Source organism: Homarus americanus, unplaced genomic scaffold (genome assembly GCF_018991925.1).
Source record: "Homarus americanus isolate GMGI-L3 unplaced genomic scaffold, GMGI_Hamer_2.0 scaffold34921, whole genome shotgun sequence".
NCBI classification, from domain to species: Eukaryota; Metazoa; Arthropoda; class Malacostraca; order Decapoda; family Nephropidae; genus Homarus; species Homarus americanus.
In genome coordinates, this window is record NW_024741901.1 from 3,784,889 (window position 1) to 3,798,206 (window position 13,318).

The window sequence follows — 13,318 nt, forward strand, 5'->3', positions numbered from 1 at the left end:
TTTAGTGTTTATTGTGATCCTGGAATTTAATGAGTATTTGAAGTTTAATTGGGAAGAACCTGTTACCGTAGTCCGGGTGAGATTATCACAGGTCAATATGACAAGGACCTTAATTTATGATTATTATAATGTGTTATCCACTTCCTTGTTTATCATTCATTAAAGTTCTGTTTCAGGTTTTAAACAAAGGTAATTAGATATTTACAATAACGTTGACATGAGGAGAAATATTGAATACGAGGGAGGAAATCATATATATATATTTAATATTTACCAACACAGGCCATACAGAATCTTAATAACTCATCCAATGGCCTCCCTTTTCTTCAACCACCTGGAGTCTTCTTGGGACCGGGGACACATGAGTGGACGAGTTACATTCTATCCAATAATTCATTCTATTATATTTCACCACGTAATATTATTTTTTTAAGAACGGTAGTTGCGAGAGGTGGAAGTGATCACGTAACAACCTTGTTTAGTGTTTCTGGTGGTGAGCAATCTAGAACGCCTCTCCTCACTTCGGTTGTTTGGGATTTAGGCCTATTAACTGCCATGGTCATTAAGGCCGTCAACCTCAAGCTACATCCACAACAGAAATATCTTTACTTTTTTTACTTTTATCCTCTTCACCACTGATCGGCTCGTTAGCCATTTGGGCGATCGGTCACGTCTCTGTTATGCATTGTTTGCAAATACTGGGCATGCACCGGCTCCTGTTGGTCAAATCTGGTCTTGAAAGAGCTCACATTCGGTGCCGTCACAACACTTTCTGGTAGTGAGGTGAATGTGCCTGCCCCTGGTTCAGCCACACCTCCACCATCCATCCAGCTTAACGGTACTACCCTCTCTAATGTTACCCACTTTCGGTATCTCGGCTCCTACCTGTCCACCACTGCAGACATCGATGAAGAGACTCAACATCGGATCAGATGTGCATCTCAAGCCTTTGGCAGACTCCGTACCCGTGTCTTCAGCTGTAGGGAGCTGAAATTGTCTACAAAGCTGCAAGTATATCGAGCAGTGGTCCTCTCCACCCTGCTATATGGCAGCGAGACATGGGTCACATACAGGAGGCACCTCAAGGCACTTGAAAACTTTCACCAACTTAGTCTACGTTCAATCCTCCGAGTTCACTGGGAAAACAAGAGAACAAATGCTAGTATTCTCGCTGACACCAACTGTAGGAGCATCGAGGCTACCATTATCCATGAGCAACTACGCTGAACTGGCCATGTTACCCTCATGGACGACAGCAGACTGCCAAAGCAGCTACTTTACAGTCACCTAACGAATAGTAAAGGTAACGCTGCCGGGCAACAGAAAAGGTATAAGGATAGTCTTAAAACAACCCTGAAAAAGTGCCAAATCGACCCCCTCACCTGGGAAACGGTCACACTACACCGTAACGCTTGGAGGAGCACCACACGAGAATGTGTCAATACTTTCGGATTAGCCCGACTGCAAACCGAGGCAGACATTCACTAATGCCGGATAGATGCTGCCGCCGCCCTCCCGCACTAGATGTAGCCCTCTACATGTGCAACTTCTGTGATTGACTCTGCCGGTCCCGTACCGGTCTCTGTAGTCACCTCAGAACTCACCAACGAAGGTGACATCCTTAATAACTCATATCATTGTATCATAGCTGGATGATTGTCATACTTTATTTCGAGTGACAACAAAGTAGTAGTAAGTAGTGTGTGTGTGTGTCGTGACTTTGCCACCATTTTACCGCCACTTTCGGCTATTCTTCATATTTTGCTATTCATTGCTTTTTTTTTCGTGATTAATAATAACTTTTATTGGTACTTGACTCGGCCAAAATATCAGTTTTTTTAATCATTAAACACCTAAATAAGATCTTTTAATACAACAAACAAAAGGATAATGCGTGCACAGGCTTCCTAAGAAAAAGATGAAATCAGTTACATGAAAATCACTTGGAAACTTGGTATAAATAAGTCAGTAGTCATGATGAAAATATAATTATATAATTACATGCACACAGCCAATATACTGGCAGTATTATTATTTCTTTATTATGATCTTAATACCAAAGGATTCTCACAGTTGAATAAAATCGTCTGGCATCAACCAGAACAAGATGATAAAAGTGAACTCCACACCATAAACTGGGGTTAATAAAGAGAGATTTAACACTTGTTCATTTTCTAAGATCACTGAGATCACCATATACTATTTTTAAATGTTTTGTGTAAATTATTTGGCATTAAAAGTACTGAAAAATTATTTAGTGTCTGATCTACAGGGGTACTTTCCCAGCCCATAACTCTGTATATAAAGAGTTAATTTCTGTCATAAGAAGTTCAACTTTAGGATCAACCTTACATAAATAGGGTTATACCCGAAGGAAAGAATAGAAAATGAAAGGTAAAAATTGGAAGAGATTTAAACTATGATTGATGCAACGTGGATTCGAGTCCTATGGCGATCCTCACTACGCGGGCAATGTTTATTTTTATCCACTGTCTGGCCGACCTGGTACAGTTGGGTCATGAACTATACACGCTTCCTAACGTGAGGTGACCTTTAATGATAACCTATAACTTTGATCAAATTTCAATATTGTTGTTGTTTTTCATATTAGCAACAACACCCTAAAAAGAATCAGAGGAAACTAAAATGACTATATGGAAATCTAATTAGGTAGGAGACAGCATTGAGGGACAGGTAATAATGCAGGTATGGCCTCATAAACACGGGGATGCGAGTGGTAGTGATAACCCGTCAGGTAACTCAATAATTATGCCGCTACTCTGGACATCTTCATTAAAATTCATAGTGGGTTCCAGCAAGGCCTTAATTATCTCACTACACGTACTGACTGCAGGCACAGAAGTGAACAACTTGCCACACGAGTTCTGTGTTCTTACGAGGCGTCATTTCTTTCACCTTCATTCTTTCTTTCACGAGCCATAACCAGTTAACCGATCCTCATCTACACTCGGATTCCTAAAGATTCGTATCCTGTGTGTGTGTGTGTGTGTGTGTGTGTGTGTGTGTGTGTGTGTGTGTGTTTTCCATCATTATAACTTCGGACAAAAAGAACCTAATCACCAGAGGCAATTTTCACGTCAGTTTAGCAGTCAACGTCTCACTTCATCGTTAGTGAACTGGAGAGACACATTCTCACATCACCGTGGACTGGATTCTTATGTGCTGATATGAAGATTAGGAATCACCACCTATTCCACCTAATGATTGAACACCCTTAAGCAAAATGGAGAGTTATGTTATGTTTGGTTTGGTTAGTTTAAGATAGGTCAGGTTAGGTTAGGTTAGGTTAGGTTAGGTTAGGTTAGGTTAGGTTAGGTTAGGTTAGGTTAGACTTTGTTAGGTTAGGTTAGGTTAGGTTAGGTTAGACTTGGTTAGGTTAGTATTAGGGTGTTTAATCATCTGATGAAATAATTGGTGTGTCCTAATCATCAAAAGATTCAGATTTCTTTATCGAATCAAGAGTGCAATGATTTTTCGGTGGTGACCTCTGACCCTTGACATTTACCCAATATTGACTCAAAATTACAGCTGTGAAAATTTCGTCGATTAAAATTGTGAACTTCTTTGGTGACCTTTTGACCACTGAAACTCAAGATCACAGCTATATAATGATGGTACGCGACTCCCTTCCCCATCATAATACTAGACTAGCATTTTAACATTAAAGTCATGGGCCGGTTTTTACCTTTGATTACACAACGTGACCTTGACCTTCAGGAGAGGGAACTGTAACGTGTATATGTCACTCTGCAAATTATCATCCAAATCCCGCGAGTAACTCAAAAGTCATATTATAGTTCAGTTGGTCGGTAAGCATGTCGACTGACCGGCTAGCACAAGGTACCCCACAGCATCCCATCCACCTCCTCCTCCTCACCCAGGATCACAAAAATACACTCTGGGAGGCACACCTGGCCAGGTATAAATAACAATCCACGAGTCAGTCTACGTCTCAAAAGTTCACACAGTACAGTGGGAGTAACCGCAATATCAGTAACCCCAAGTGTACAAGCAGCCGAATCTTTGACCACGTGGCGGGGAGGGACATGTCAGGGTAAAGTCACAACAAACTTTATAGAGAAGCTTGCCCAAGGTCAGACAGACAGGTGGCAAAGACCTGACAACGAGAAAGAAACAAAAACAGAGAGATTTAAACAAACACGTTGAGTTCTCCGCTGCTGTAAATAACTCCGGCTCTGTAAATAACTCCGGCTCTGTAAATAACTCCGGCTCTGTAGAAGGACAAGAGAACGTAAGGACTAAAGTATCGGTGAGAACGATCTTCTTAATGACTCCCGACTCTTTGCTTGTAAAATTACCCGGGTAGAGAAGGAGAGAGAGAGAGAGAGAGAGAGAGAGAGAGACCCTATTCAAGGATCTGTTTGTAAGATGGAAATATCACAACAAACACAAGTGTCGTCTGAGTGTTTGTTGACCACGAAGCGCCGGCAAAACACCCGAATTATTATAGTGAGTGCTGAGTGACTTTCAAGATATACATTACGGGCATCACTGTACAGCATAGACAGAAAGATTGATGCAGGATGTATCGATTAGTTACAATAATAATAATAATAATAATAATAATAATAATAATAATAATAATAATAATAATAATAATAATAATAATAATAATAATAATAATAATAATAATAATAATAATAATAATAATAATAATGACCTGATAAAACGTATGTGTGCCTATGACTACACAACTATGCCAAACAACTAGGTAACTAGGTTTACTGCCTTGAGGACTCATTCAACATAATCAAACTGACACAAATATAATAATTCCGGGTCTGATCCCATAACTAAGTGTCTAAAATGTTAACATGTTGAGATTAATGCCAAAGTAAGAATGATGCGAGCTGGCGTGATTTATACTTTATATCATAGATACTGTATATACTCCTGTAGCAATGTATATTTCCACGTGTGATCATATTGCAGGTTTACCGGGTGCTTTATGTGACTGTCTAGCAAATTGGTCTGCAAAGTTACAATCTACCAAGGTCTTGAAAACACACAAGAACGTTAACCTAAATCTCGAGGTCTGAAAACATAATACAAAGGAAGTTTACATATTTGAACCCAATAATACTGTACACACACACACACACACACACACACACACACACACACACACACACACACACACACTGCCAAGGTTAATTTTGAATCAACCGCTACTGTTCCTTATTTATTTGATCTTGTTTTTGCGTGTGTGTGTGAGTGTGTGTGTGTGTGTGTGTGTGAGGTGAGGATATACACAGTGTTTTCTTATAAGTTTCCAACACTGACACGAGGGAGGGCCGATAACACGTATAAACAAGCAATTTTCAAAAGGACCCCAAACTCAAACGCGTAATTCCAAAAATTTCGTATATCATTATATGCCTGTATATGAAAATTTAATCAATATAGTAATAATAATAATAAAGTCAATACACTCACATGAACGATAACTAGTTCATTATCCTCGTGTGTGTGTGTGTGTGTGTGTGTGTGAGTGTGTGTGTGTATGTGTGTGTGTGAAAAACGCGCATGTACTGTACAGAGAGAGAGAGAGAGAGAGAGAGAGAGAGAGAGAGCTAGCAGACGAGAGAATTTTCACTTGCCGCGGCCTAGAAATAGGGAGTCACTCAACTTTTCAGTCATTAGTGAGCTCGTGGAGTGGGCAGTTGTAATTAGCAGTGATGGCTGTTTAATTCACAATAGTGGTCAGTGCAGTTTGAAATACTGTATTATCGTATTACATATTTTATGTTTAAAGGTTCAGATTAATGTTTAATGATCACCATTGTCTCAAGACACCGAAGTACTGTACATGGAAGGTCTTCAACCGATAGTTCATTTAGTAGAGTATTTGGAGCACCGTTTTCTCTCCTTTCTATCCACTTTTTTACCCACAAATTCCCTTTTTCTTTTCTGTTTTCTCAAGCGAGGGGTTGCCAGGAGGGCTTTACTCCATCTAATCTGTGCGACTCAAGCAGTTATGCCAGTCCTTTCTATTCATCTGCAGGTTAACTAATTTCTGAAAGTTAATGAGGTGTATTTTCTGAACAGAGGTAATATAATGGCTCCAAAATTTGCTTGAGACTGGATTTTATTGGGAGGAAAAGACATAAAAAATTGTTTATAACATAACTGAATGCACCACTGATGGAGGCAGTAACACGCCTAGGTGCAAACTGTACAGTAAACTCGCCCTAAATGAAGGAAATACTGTTATTGCCTCTTGCTTTTTATACACACATGAGATGATAGGACGAAAGAGATGTCTGCATACTGTACCTCCAACCTAAATGGTGTTTATTCCCTGACCTTATCTCCGTGTATTGGTAAGGTTATTATGACTTTATTGGCCGAATTGACTTACTCCTTACCAGTGTCTCTATACCTACACTGTCTATGCATAGTGTATATATACCTGAATTGCTATATACATACTGAATCAATGTGAACTTGTATAAAGATTATTTTCAGCTAATAAAATAACATTAAGTCTTGTGTTATCATTCCGAAATATATTGTACTGTACTTGTGTATGTTCTTGTTTCTGTTCTCGTGTCTGTACTTGTTTCTGTTCTCGTGTCTGTACTTGTTTCTGTTCTCGTGTCTGTACTTGTTTCTGTTCTCGTGTCTGTACTTGTTTCTGTTCTCGTGTCTGAACTTGTTTCTGTTCTCGGGTCTGTACTTGTTTCTGTTCTCGTGTCTGTACTTGTTTCTGTTCTCGTGTCTGTACTTGTTTCTGTTCTCGTGTCTGTACTTGTTTCTGTTCTCGTATATGTAAGGTAAGTTTAAATACACGATCTTAAATATTATGTCGGTGAGGACACGGCTGGATGTCAACATGTTGGCAGCATTACCCATGGGCTCCTAGCAAGGCTGCCAACTGTACTAACTATAGCTTGTATGGCTCCTCACTAACAGATACTGTCCCATATGTTCTTAGGTTCGTACGCCTTTTTTTTTTTTAAATATGTGGAGAGGAGAATCTATCTATGGTACATCATCGGTGGAATCACTGTTGCCCTTACAATCGTCCTCGTAATGCCTGTTATGGGGAAAGTTTAACGTACACGCCCTCTAGTGTTATATGCTTTAGGTATCTCGGCTCCCACCTGTCCACCACCGCGGACATCAATGAAGAGATTCAACATCGGATCAGATGTGCATCTCAAGCCTTTGGCAGACTCCGTACCCGTGTCTTCAGCTGTAGGGAGCTGAAATTGTCTACAAAGCTGCACATATATCGAGCAGTGGTCCTCCACACTCTGCTGTATGGCAGCGAGACATGGGTCACATACAGAAGGCACCTCAAGGCACTTGAAAACTTTCACCAACGTAGTCTACGTTCAATCCTCCGAGTTCGCTGGGAAGACAAGAGAACAAATGCCAGTATTCTCGCTGACGCCAACTGTAGGAGCATCGAGGCTACCATTATTCATGAACAACTACGCTGAACTGGCCATGTTACCCGCATGGACGACACCAGACTGCCAAAGCAGCGATTTTATAGTTACTTAACGAATAGTAAACGTAATGCTGGCGGGCAACTGAAAAGATATAAGGATAATCTTAAGACAAACCTGAACAAGTGACAAATCGACCCCCTCACCTGGGAGACGATTACTCCACACCGTAACGCTTGGAGGAGCACCACACGAGAAGGTGTCAATACTTTCGAGTTAACCGGACTGCATACCGAGGCAGACAAGCGCCAACGCTGGAAAGCTCGCTGCCACCATCCCTCCCGCACTAGATGTAGCCCTCCACATGTGCAACCTTAAAACTCACAAACCTAGGTGACATCACTAATAACTCATATCATTGTCTCATAACTGGATGATCGTCATACTCTATTCCGAGTGACAGCAAAGTAGTAGTAGTAGTAGTAGTAGTAGTAGTAGTAGTAGTGTGCTCAAAGCCGACAACAGTTGCAGGTATTGACTATGAGGCTACAATCACTGAATGCCGCATAGATCTGAGGCTCAACTAATTCAACACAGTTAGGATAGCTACTTATGTATAAGGATATGTATATTAAGGTAATAAAATGGTGGCGAAGGAATGGCTATTGGGGAAGGCTGGAGGCCATTAAGAAAAAAAAGTAGTAGTGGTAGTGTGTGTGTGTGTGTGTGTGTGTGTGTGTGTGTATTCACTATCTTCCCCTGGGTGCTTGGCCTCACCTAAATGAACCTTGGCATTAACGCTTTCTGACCCATGGGGAGTCAAGTGTCCTCTGGGGTATGCACTGTAATAATGTAAAGCTGAGATAATGTACCTGGAAAAATTTTATTACTTGTTTTACGAAAAGGCAATACAGATGTCACAGTACGGTAAGACTGTACAATAGAAATATCTTATAATGCACAAAAGTTTAATTTCATTCTGACTCAATAAGTAAAAGTTATATTACACTAATATCTTAAAGGCAAACTGAAAGTCATATTAAAGACTGTCAGTTGATTGAAGATGTCAAAAGAAGGGCCACCAGACTGGTGCCTGCACTACGGCACCTCAGTTACCCAGGGAGCGCCTGCAACCTCCTAACTTATACTACAGGCAGGCAAGGGGTGACCTAATTGAAATTTATAAACATCTCATAGGGCACTACTCAGTCGAGTGTCCATATCTGGAGATGGCAGGCACCCGCTCCACCAGGGGTCACAGCTCAAGGTTGAAGAAGCCACAAGTCCAGAAAACTGTGAGGATTTTTTTTTTTTTGTATTAAGTGAGAATTGCAATCTGCCAGAGAGTGTTGAGACGGCACCAAGTGTGAGCTCTTTCAAGACCAGACTTGACCAACACTGGAGCAGGTTCAGGTACATTCAAGAGCCAGTACAGGCTCAGTACTTGCCAACAGTGCATAACAAAGACGTGACCGACCGCCCAAGCGGCTAATGAGCCGACCAGTGCCGAAGAGGATAAAGATATAAGTGAAGAAAGATCAACCAGTTCGACGAAGATTTTAACAGTTCTCATATACAATAAAATATAAATTATAAAATGCAAAACATTGATTAAAGCTGAAGATGAGATAATGAGTCAAAAAACATTATTGGTCATTTTATTGTTACGTTGACGTCTTGTTATCATTGAGCTTCAACAACTCTGCGGTTTTAATTGCCTAGCTTCACTAAGAGCGTAACAAGGTTAGTAATTACATTACTCCAACAACAATTAGAAAATATTGAGAACTCTGTTATTATTGGTAAAAAACACTGAATAGCAGAGACTTATTCACAGCAGTTTCGTTGGTCTTCTCACATAGTTTTGTCCACTTTGGATTATGAGACAAAGAGATATAGCAGGGATTTATCTTTTTATATTTCACGGAGAAACAAGTGGCAAATTTGACATATACGTTTGATGACAAATGAATTTGGCGAAAAGAAGTGTCTGAACTCACAAGTGATTATTTACAGCCAACACCACGGCTAAATTCGCTAGGCTCTAATTGTAATAATTACTTTACCCGTGTAAGATTCACTGGCCTCTCTCTGTTATACATCTGAATGATTAAAAGAATGCGGAATATCTGCCGATGATAAGATCAATGTATCACAACACAGTGTCTCGCCCAAGCTTACCCCCCAAAAAATAAAGGAGATATAAATAAAGTTCTTATAATATCCGAGCAGGATAGGACTCGGAGCAACGGATTTAAGTTGGATAAGTTTAGGTTTAGGAGGGAGATAGGAAGGAACTGGTTCACAAATAGGGTGGTGGACACGTGGAACAAGCTTAGCAACTTTGTAGTAAGTGCTGGAACGCTGGAAAGTTTCAAAAGGAGGCTAGATAGACTCATGGATGATAGAGAGTGGTAGTAACTCTCGACAGGAGCTGCCATGCACAGGCCAACCGGCCTATTGCAGACTCCTTATTTTCTTATGTTCTTATGTAAAAGACACAGAGCTGGACGGGTGTGATATACTGCTATGGCTAGCTTTAATTAAGGTATACTTCATTAAATACTCTTTAGGTGTCCCCAAATACTCAGTCATGGCTGAAGACTAAACTCCTGGGCAAAGGGACCAACAGAAACACCTAGGTAAATCAATCTTATTTACATATATTTACAAATGAGAGGCACAAGACATAATATAAATGCACTTCTTGGGAGATCAGCATTATCACCACTGACTCCTACCGATGAAAGGATACACAAACCTTAAGCCACCTGCCACAGATAGAGGAAAGAGGCAGAGACAGGCTGCAACAAGGACAGAGAAAGTAGCAGGTTCCAAGGCCTGACCCAAGCTGCTCAGTAAGCTCCGCTAATCGACGTATGCCAAATGAGTGTTAATTTATTTACAAGCTTACATTACTACAGGGCAAGGTTTTAAAAGGGAGGTCAGAATATTTATGGGAGTGCAATAGATAATTAAATGTGACCTAAATTACATGGTATAACAATGAGTACACAAGCAACAACAAATGGGGCATAACACGAAGTGGCTACCTGACAACTCAAGCGGCCACGTCCACGACCAAGTGGACAAGGACAGCATCCTTGACTTATGGTGGATGATGAAATCCTTGTCACACCTTGGCTAACCCACCACTTGGTCCCGACCAAAGCATTCCAGCATAAGTCATTTCTAATGTCAATTCAAATCTGTTGAATACCATTATGCCTTATAATCCGCATAAGAGACACCTAACTGAACTAGAGACTTATCGAGGAAGCCTTAACACCAGGTGATGCACCTTAGCCTGGGAAAACTTGGTGGACAATCCAAATAATCTCTAATTCTGCAATTACTTTTAAACAGAGCCTCTTCTTCCCGATGAGTGAAATAATTTTTTATTAAGAGTCTGCCAGTAACTATTTCCAGATATATATTCTTTAAACAATTCGTAAAAAATAATCTGTATATACTGTTTTCTATGTTGCTTTTGGGAACAGAAATATGGCTAGAGTGTTCTTCATACTGTACTTCTGGCCTATGTCTGTTTAGTGTACGTCACGGTTTGGTCAACTATGAATGAACTTTAATTATATACTCTACCCCTTCTTTTTAGCATCAATAGCTATGTATGTATTCTGTTTTATAATGCTTCCATATTCTTCATGCCCTTGACTACACCATCAACGAGGCTTGAAAACGTGTGGGACAAGTGTGTTACAGTACCCAAGGTCTATAAACCGTATAGTATACTTGTATAGACTTTGGTACTGTCATAAGCCAACCGATAGATCAACTGGGGTTCCTTTTCCTTTTTTCCGTTTATGTAGTTGTAGTTGCGGGAAAATGTTCACACAGCGAGAGCAGAGACGATAGGACAATCAGAGAAAATAATGATTTCTAGTTACAACGCATTGTAAAATCTCTATCATATCAACTAAGAAGTTTAACCCTGATTGTGACAGTACAATTATGTTATCACTTGTGCTTTAAAGGTTAACAGGTTACTTGAAAACTTAGAGTCGAAAAACCTTTATGAAAATCAGGTAAATTCCTCTTTAGTATCTAAGTAATCCCTAGGTATGATATAAGAAATCCCTTCAATACATAAACCAAATGTACCAACACACCTCACTCCATCTGTTAGAGATAATGCACAATACCAGGTCACTGAACTAGCACATGTTATTGAAAACGATGACATAGTTAAAACTTAAATTGACTCCAAAATAGGGTTGCTGGTGCGTTATCCAGGTTGGATGTGAGTAAGGTGCACGGACCGGACGGAATACCCCCTCGTGTTCTGAGGGAGTGTGCTGAAGCTCTGGCCCCTGTGCTTGCTCGCCTCTTTCGCCTTTGCCTCAAAACCCAAACTTATCCTTCTTCTTGGAAGCATGCCTTGGTTCAGCCCATCCCGAAGAAGGGTGACCATTCTAATCCCCCTAACTATCGCCCCATTGCCCTAACTTCATCCCTCGCTAAGATTTTTGAAACTATCTTAAACTCTCATTTTCTCCATCACCTTGAACGCCTTTCTCTTTTGTCGCATCACCAGTATGGCTTTCGCCAGGCGAGATCTACTGGTGATCTGCTCTCCTACTGCACCCATCTTTGGTCATCCTCTCTTAGGGATTATGGGGAAACTTTCGTCGTGGCCCTCGACATCTCCAAAGCATTTGACAGGGTATGGCACAAATCTTTGCTTTCTAAACTTCCCTCTTATGGTTTCTCTCCCCCACTTTGTTCTCTAATTTCTAGCTTCCTTGAGAACCAATCCATGGCAAGTGTTGTCGAGGGATCGATCTCTCGCTCTTTCTCTACCAATAGTAGTGTCCCACGGGGTTCTGTTCTTTCACCTACTCTCTTCCTTCTGTTTATCAATGATTTGCTTCACAGTACAACTAATTCTATCCATTCTTACGCTAATAATTCTACTCTTCACTCTTCTTCACATTTTCCCCTTCCCTCTAATTCTCAAACTAAATCTGTTTCTAGAGCTGATATCAATGCGGATCTGTGCAGCATCTCCGAATGGGGAGATAAAAACTTCGTTAAATTCAATAGTAATAAAAATCAGTATTTACCAATTACACTTGCCAAATTAGATGATCTTCCACCAATCACATTTCAGGACGCTATCATTCTGCCAAATTCTAAAATAAATATGCTAGGCCTCACCATTTCCTCGAATATGTCATGGAAGCCACACATCCTCAACATTGCTAAAGCTGCCTCCCGAAAACTGGGAATGTTGTACAGATGCCGTAGCTACTTCACTCCTGAGCAGTTGCTCCAAGAATATAAGGGATTCATTCGTCCTAACTTGGAGTACTGCTCTCATATCTGGGGTGGCTCTTCTGTCCAACTGTTAGATATGGTGGAATCAAAGGCATTTCGTCTTATTAACTCTCCTCCTTTAGTTGATAATCTTTCTTCCCTTTCTCTTCGCCGCAATGTTGCTTCACTCTCTCTCTTTTACAGGGACTTTAACGGGCAATGTTCGGTGGATTTGGCATCCTGTGTACCGCCGGCAAGGCTGTGGGCTCTTAACACTCGTCTTGCCCTTTGTGCCCATCGGTTCTCTGTGGTGTCAGTCACACTAGAATAACCCGTTATAGTAGTACATCCTTCTTTCCTCACACAGCCAAACTGTGGAATGCTCTGCTTTCTTCTTATACAATCTGTTTCACTTTAAAAAGCTGGTTTTTCGGCATCTTCGTTTTTAGATTAATATAATATTTTTCTTTTCTACTTTTAATTTATTTTTACTCCCCGCAAAAAAAAAGTACTTGAAAATTCATGGTTCTCAAGTCACTTGTTGTTGGCCTGGCCTAGCTTATCAAATATCCTCTAAGTTGGAATATCGAGCACTGGATTCC